The sequence below is a fragment of the Brassica rapa genome, chromosome A05 (genome assembly GCF_000309985.2).
Source record: "Brassica rapa cultivar Chiifu-401-42 chromosome A05, CAAS_Brap_v3.01, whole genome shotgun sequence".
NCBI lineage: Eukaryota > Viridiplantae > Streptophyta > Magnoliopsida > Brassicales > Brassicaceae > Brassica > Brassica rapa.
This window is the reverse complement of record NC_024799.2, coordinates 12589540-12596157: the sequence shown is the minus strand read 5'-3', so window position 1 is coordinate 12596157 and position 6618 is coordinate 12589540. Positions and strand designations below refer to the sequence as shown.

At 30.7% G+C, this 6618-nt stretch overlaps 1 long non-coding RNA gene across 4 annotated transcripts; it reads left to right on the top strand.

The window, feature by feature from the left end:
* Positions 1-300: 300 nt before the first annotated feature.
* On the top strand, positions 301-2472 carry LOC103868793. 4 transcript variants are annotated; one of them, XR_004458481.1, is made up of 7 exons: positions 301-995; positions 1083-1200; positions 1356-1426; positions 1525-1638; positions 1720-1891; positions 1968-2028; positions 2112-2472. It is a non-coding gene; the product is annotated as an uncharacterized LOC103868793 (long non-coding RNA). The 4 variants fall into 4 exon arrangements; XR_004458480.1 differs by having other exon boundaries at positions 308-983; XR_633023.3 differs by having other exon boundaries at positions 318-995; positions 1083-1196; positions 1384-1426.
* The last annotated feature ends 4146 nt before the right edge of the window (positions 2473-6618 follow it).

Genomic DNA, 6618 nt, shown 5'->3' with positions numbered 1-6618 from the left:
ATGGTTTAAAGTTGATGTTTTATGTTTAGAGTTAACCATATGTTTTTTTTTTGTCAAAGTTAATCAAAGAGTTATAAATGTCTTTTATCCTTCAATAATGATGATGATAAAAGTGGTTAGTGTAAATATGAAAAGTGGTACTTTGAAAATTGTATTTTTGGCATTATCCCAACTATATAATACATGTCTACAAATTAACATTCTTAAACTTTTGTATATACAATAATATATTATCTAAAATTTTGCATAAATTAAACACAAAATAATTTTTAAATATATATACCAATTTTCTTAACAAGTAAATGCAAATACAATAAAATAAATATATAATAAAAAATGACAAATACATATTGTTTTAATTTTTAAATAATTGATTAACTATAACAAGTAAATTATAAAACTATTGTATTTGAAAATAGCTGTATAAACATTCAAGTAAATGATTAACGTTAAAAATATATACCACTAATGATGTAAAAAATATATGTATATAAAAATGAAATCAAATACATGCTCGGTTGCGTGGATCAAGATCTAGTTAAAAATTAAAGAAAGTGTAATATATATATATATATATCTTTATATATAAAGTAGAGATTGTTTCTCTTCCAGGGTGTCCACCTAGGATTCCAGCTCAGTAATTTGGATGATGTCAAGCCGACACGTGGCTGCTTTAATAAAAACGCAGCGGTTCTTTAAAGATCTGTCGTCATGGGTTTTGTGTTGTAAATATTGTGTAATTGGGCTTTAGATTGGAAATAATCAGGGCCCGGAGTGAAGGAGACCCTTTAACCCTAATCCACTGTAGCGAAGAAACGAAGTCTGTCTATCCTCTACATGCGACGGCGCTGCAGCGACGTTTGCGATTTCTCACCATCTGAAACTTGAAACGGTTTGAGTAAAGGCTACTTGATTACTCCCATTGATTCACACCCCCACTTCGTCTTCTTCAATGCTTTTCGATCTGAGATTTTGTGATTACGGTATAAATACGTGTGAGATTTTATCTTCGTATCTCTTAAATCTCATACTAATAGATTGTGTTATGACTAACTCAAGGGTTTTTTTTCTCTGATCTTAAGTCCGGCAACTGCTCCTCCGTCGTCGAGGCGAGGCTCCTGCGGTTCTGGGAGTCTATAAATGTTAAGCGTGGTGGTGAACTGATGTGGGTCCATATGTTAATGGTTGACGTGAATGTAAGTTCCTTTTTTCCAGATTTTGATAGTTCCTCTTCCTGTTTATTAGCACTGATTTTTATTTTCCAGTAAAAATTCGTCCTGATTGTTATCATTGATTTTGATTGCTGTTAATTAGCATTGATAATTATTTCCGGTTAACTTTCCTCTGTTAATCAGCACTGATCTATTTCAAAATATGTTTCAGGTGACCCATATATATATATCTATGACGTATATTTCAAACTTCGGTGAGTTACATCCCTACTATATATTTATGTATGTATACATCTACACATATACAAGTTTATCTTAATAATTTGGCTTCCTCATTACCATCTTCTTTCAGCTATCGTGTTGAGACGCTATTGCTGATAATACTGCCGAAGGAACATTTGTTTGGTTTGATGGTGTGATGACGAAACTACATAATCTCAGAGCAAGTGAGGCTGTTCAGATGCTGGTAAAATACACCTCTGTCTACTTGGGTTTTTATCGCCTATTAAATAAAAGCTTAATTTGTATTTGGTTTCCTGTCAATTAGGCTGTAGACGTAGTGAACCCTGAAGACTCTAGGATACCTCCGTTCATTGCAGATATGGAAGGAAAATCATACACTTTTCAGGTGATGGTCACTGCGTATAACTTCATGGGCAATCATAAGACGTTCACCATAACATGATATATGAAGCAACATTTCAGAAAGAAACAACAATGTAAGCATAATGTGTAATAGTGTTAATATTGTTAGGTTATTGACAGCATTCCACTCACGTTTTGTACACTTTTTAGATTGATATTCAGCATTGTTGATGAGCTTGGTCGTGTGCGAGACGATGACGTGGACGACAATGTAAATATAATTTGTAATACGTTATCTCACTGTCTTATTGCTGTTTACGAATACACATATGTATAACAATCTCAATGGATCAGGGAGGTAACAAGGATGATGATGACAACATGCCTAATGGCAAGCCAGCTCCTATTGGGTTTGCATCTGGAAGGGCCACTGGTAATGGATCAGATGCTAAGACGGGTCTATACGGTACTGCACGTAAGAATCCGGACGTCTCATCCTCTAAGGTGGTCAAGAAAGCGCGTGTTGCTTAGGATGTAGCAGCAACAAATTTATGATCAGAATCTCAGTTTTAATAATATGCTTATGCATCTTTGTTTAATTTCAAGTATTTGGTTATTTATGTTTTGGATATTCCCAATTATATGGGTACTTTAAGTTTGTTTCAGTCTTTATTCAATTTTATATTATGGAGTATATTTATTATTCCAGTATAAATTGTTCTTAATATAGATCCTATAGACGAAAGTGAAATTCTGTTATAATTTGACTGACCATATTTAAAGACTACCATTTCTTATTTAAACAGTCACAAGTCACTTTGTGTTTGGGAGACTTACCATTTCTTAATGGTGAGATAATATTTGGTATTGGTCAGATTTTAAAATTTTTTGTTTTGACAATTGAATTTGGTGAGTTTTTTTGTTAACTTATAAAGTTTAAAATTTGTTACTTTATTTTAAAGTTTAAATTTAAATATTGTTTTAAGCTTATAAAGTTTCTATTTGCTAATTTTAATTTGTCTAGGGTTGGTTACGTCATACACACGCAAAACACGATTGTAGAATATAAATGTAGAAGTCATGGGTTAGTCTGTGAACCAATAAAACTGGTCTTCTTCGTATTTACCAATACAGAATTAATTTATTCACTTTTGTTGTCAACAATTAATTTATCCACTTAAAAAACAAAACATATTACATAAAAAATCAACAAGCCAATATTTGTTTTAAGCTTCGACGAAAACATCATTTTCAAAACTATAAATGCTATTAGTTTGAGACGTTTGACTCTGTGTTATTTTAAATTTTACCAGCATACTACTATGTCTTATCTTAGAGATTTATATTTCCCATTCTGATGAGAAATATCATATTAAAAATTACATTTATGTCAAATTATTGGCTTCAAATACAGAGACCCAAATATGTATATTTTGTATTCCACCGATTAAAAATATCTATGGAATATATCGTACAAACTTATTCACATATGCCTAATAATAAACCGTCCAAATACTAACTTTTCTCAGATATATTTACCTAATCTAAAATACTAATAATGCCACCCCAAGACAAAATAATTAATTATCGAGATTGCATGATTATTTTAGTCTTAAAACCCCTTCCAAAATAAGCTAATATGTATATTTTAATACATAAAAATTTATATTAAAAAAATTATTCTAACTATTTAAATAATTTTCAAATCTTCATCCCGCCCGTAGGGCGGGTCGGCCCTAGTATATATATATATAAGGGTTTCCTTCACTTCTACGCCATCCACATCAGATTCCATGTCACTAAGTTTGAGTCTGTGGTGGCGACACGTGTCACGGTTAATCAAAACTCAATGTTTCATTTATTTTTGAGTTTATTGAGCTTTATGTGCCTACTACGGCTCAAATACATCTTCTCCAAAAAAAACTGTATACGAAACCTAGGGAATGTGGCAGCCGTGAAAAAAATTCCTGCTCAGTTAACTGTCAATAGAAATCCAACTGTTTCACCAGTGACGAACAATTCCGATCAATGTCAGTTAGAAGCCATCGTTTTTGGCGAATAGACTTCTTTAATCTGGCGCCGTTACGGAAATTAACTTGGTTCATGCATCTTCATTAACATTCGCATTAATACCTATTCTCCACTTCTCACACAATCTCACATTGAATAATCCCTTCATTCATTCCTTTGTGTTATTCCTCCACTATAAATATGAAACTTCTCTTCCAAAAAATCATCAGTTCATTTCTCTTAATAAACAACACAAAAAGGTGATAAAAAAATTATTAAGCCCATGGTTGTGCTTAACGGATTTTGACAGAAAAGTAATAAGAAACAAAAGAAATAAGATGAATAACAAAATAACCAGAGAAGAAGAGAAAGAAGGAAGACGATAGAAGAGGGGAGAAAACTTTTTTTTTTGTCAACATTTTTCATTTATGGAAACGCCCAAAGGCTATTACATGGTGAAGCAATATTAAAGCCCATCCAACCCGAATACAATTTAAAATTTAGCCTAATAGCCAACCCAATTTACAGATCGATGAAACGCATTCACTTCATTGCACACGAGTTTGGAAGTTGCGACACGACATATTAATTTAAATAATGCTTATGCATCTTTGTTGAATTTCACGTATTATGTTATTTCTGTTTTGGATATTCCAATTATATGGACAATTTAAGTTTGTTTCAGACTATCTTTATTCAATTTTATATTATAAAGTTTATTTGCATTCCGGTATAAGTTATTTTGTTTTATACAGGTATTTAAATCGTATTGGTTTAATTTAGGCGAAAATGAGTTTATGTTATAATATAACGACCAAATTTAGAGACTACCATTTTCTATTTAAACAACCAAATCACTTTGTGTTTGGGACATTAACGGTGAGATTATATTTCAATACTAGAATGGTCCACGTCTTAGCTGACTTGACATGCACGCGAAGCACTATGTTGGGTGTCCTATGTTCCACTAATTACATTTAAAATGTAAAAAAATATTCTATATCACATGATCTCTAAAAAACACAGGTACTAAAAGAATATTACTACAATATTCATTATGTATAATGGAACGTTTACTGCAGTTATTTATTATTCGTTATCATGGTAACACATTCACTAAACAAATAGACAATAAGCTTTTTATAAAAAGTTTCAATTAGGAAAAATATACACATTGAACGATTTAGTGAAAAGTCTGGAGATTATAACTGCTTCATTGCATAAATTAATTAGTAGATACTAATAATTTCTTGCCAGAACAAAACGATGGCCAAATAATTGAATAGTCAATTTCAGATATGGATCGAACGCATCCAAAAATTACCGATGCTTATGTAACGTATAAACTGGTTAACCAAAACTCGAATGATATAAACCATAAGGCCACAAAATATACCCTAAAAGAAAATAAGGGTATTCTCCTTTAGAAAAAAACAGGTACTAAAAAAAGATGTGCATACCGTATAACTTCTTTAAATTAATACTCTATAAATTAATATACACTAATAATCTATTTAAAATAATATAATTTTAGTCCTAAATTGAGGTTTTGGCTTAATTAGTATATCGATAAATTAATATCTATATAAATTAATAAAAAGCTTATAGTTTTGGTGTAGTCCCAACATTATTAATTTATAGAGGTTTCACTGTATTTGCTTGAATCAAAATTTGGCAGCCTTTATAATAAAGATTTTAGGCATTTGACATACGGAAACTCTGTTAGTCTGTTATCTCTAATGAGTTTTTTTTTAAATACTGACTGCATCACTTTCATCCAGGAACATCAGCCAATGTGTTCTCCAACACTTTTAAGATTCGACGGAAACATCGTTTTCAAAGCTACAAATGCTAATATTTTGAGACTCTTGACTCTGTTTTATTTAAAATTTCGTCAACAAACGACTCTCTCTTATCTTAGAGTTTTACATTTCCCATTCTGATGAAAATCATCATATTAAAACTTACACATAAGTCAAATTAGTGGTTTCAAATACAAAGTCCCTAATATGTATTTACTGTGTTCCAACGGTTTAATATATCCATGAAATATATTGTACTACCTTATTCACACAACAAATGAAATAAATATATTTCGAATAAATCAACACAACTGGTGCGTGACATAACTGCATAAAATAAAATCCATACACCATAAATTATTTTGTCATAATTACAAGCGCAAAAACATAATAGTAATAATTTAAAAAAACAAAATAACTAAATTGTACAGCCATAATATTGTTAAATAAAATAATCAATCACATATTAATAAAATTCAAATAGTATATTCTTTTTAGTAATCCATAATTATTATTAAAAATACAATGAAACTATTAAAATCTAAATTTAAATAATTAGTTAGTTTTATATGGTATATATTTTACTTTAAAAGATATCCCCCTATACATTAAAAGAGAAGTCACTTTAGTGATTTTTGCTGAGGTGGCACTCATATAGAGCTTCTCAGGAAAAACGTTATAATTCTATTGGCTGGTTTTTTTTGAATTTTTCTTTTTTCATTTATTTTAATCAATCGCTTATGTAGACAAACCCAAAACTATTGTCGATTTCGTTAAGCCCATATATAGCTAGGGGATAATAATTATCGATTTAGTTTAGCCTTGGGTACCCGTTTGGGTTCGGGTCGGGTATTTCGGATTTTCGGGTATTTCAGTATAGAAGTGTAGAACCCGTTCGGGTATTTCTGTACTTCGGGTCGGGTTCGAGTATTTTTAATTCGGATTCGGTTATTTCGGATCTGGTTCGGATATTTAGATTTTGAAAAAAAAAATTAAAATTTTCATTTCTCAAGTTTCTTATATTTAAAAATATAACTTTCAGTTAGCTA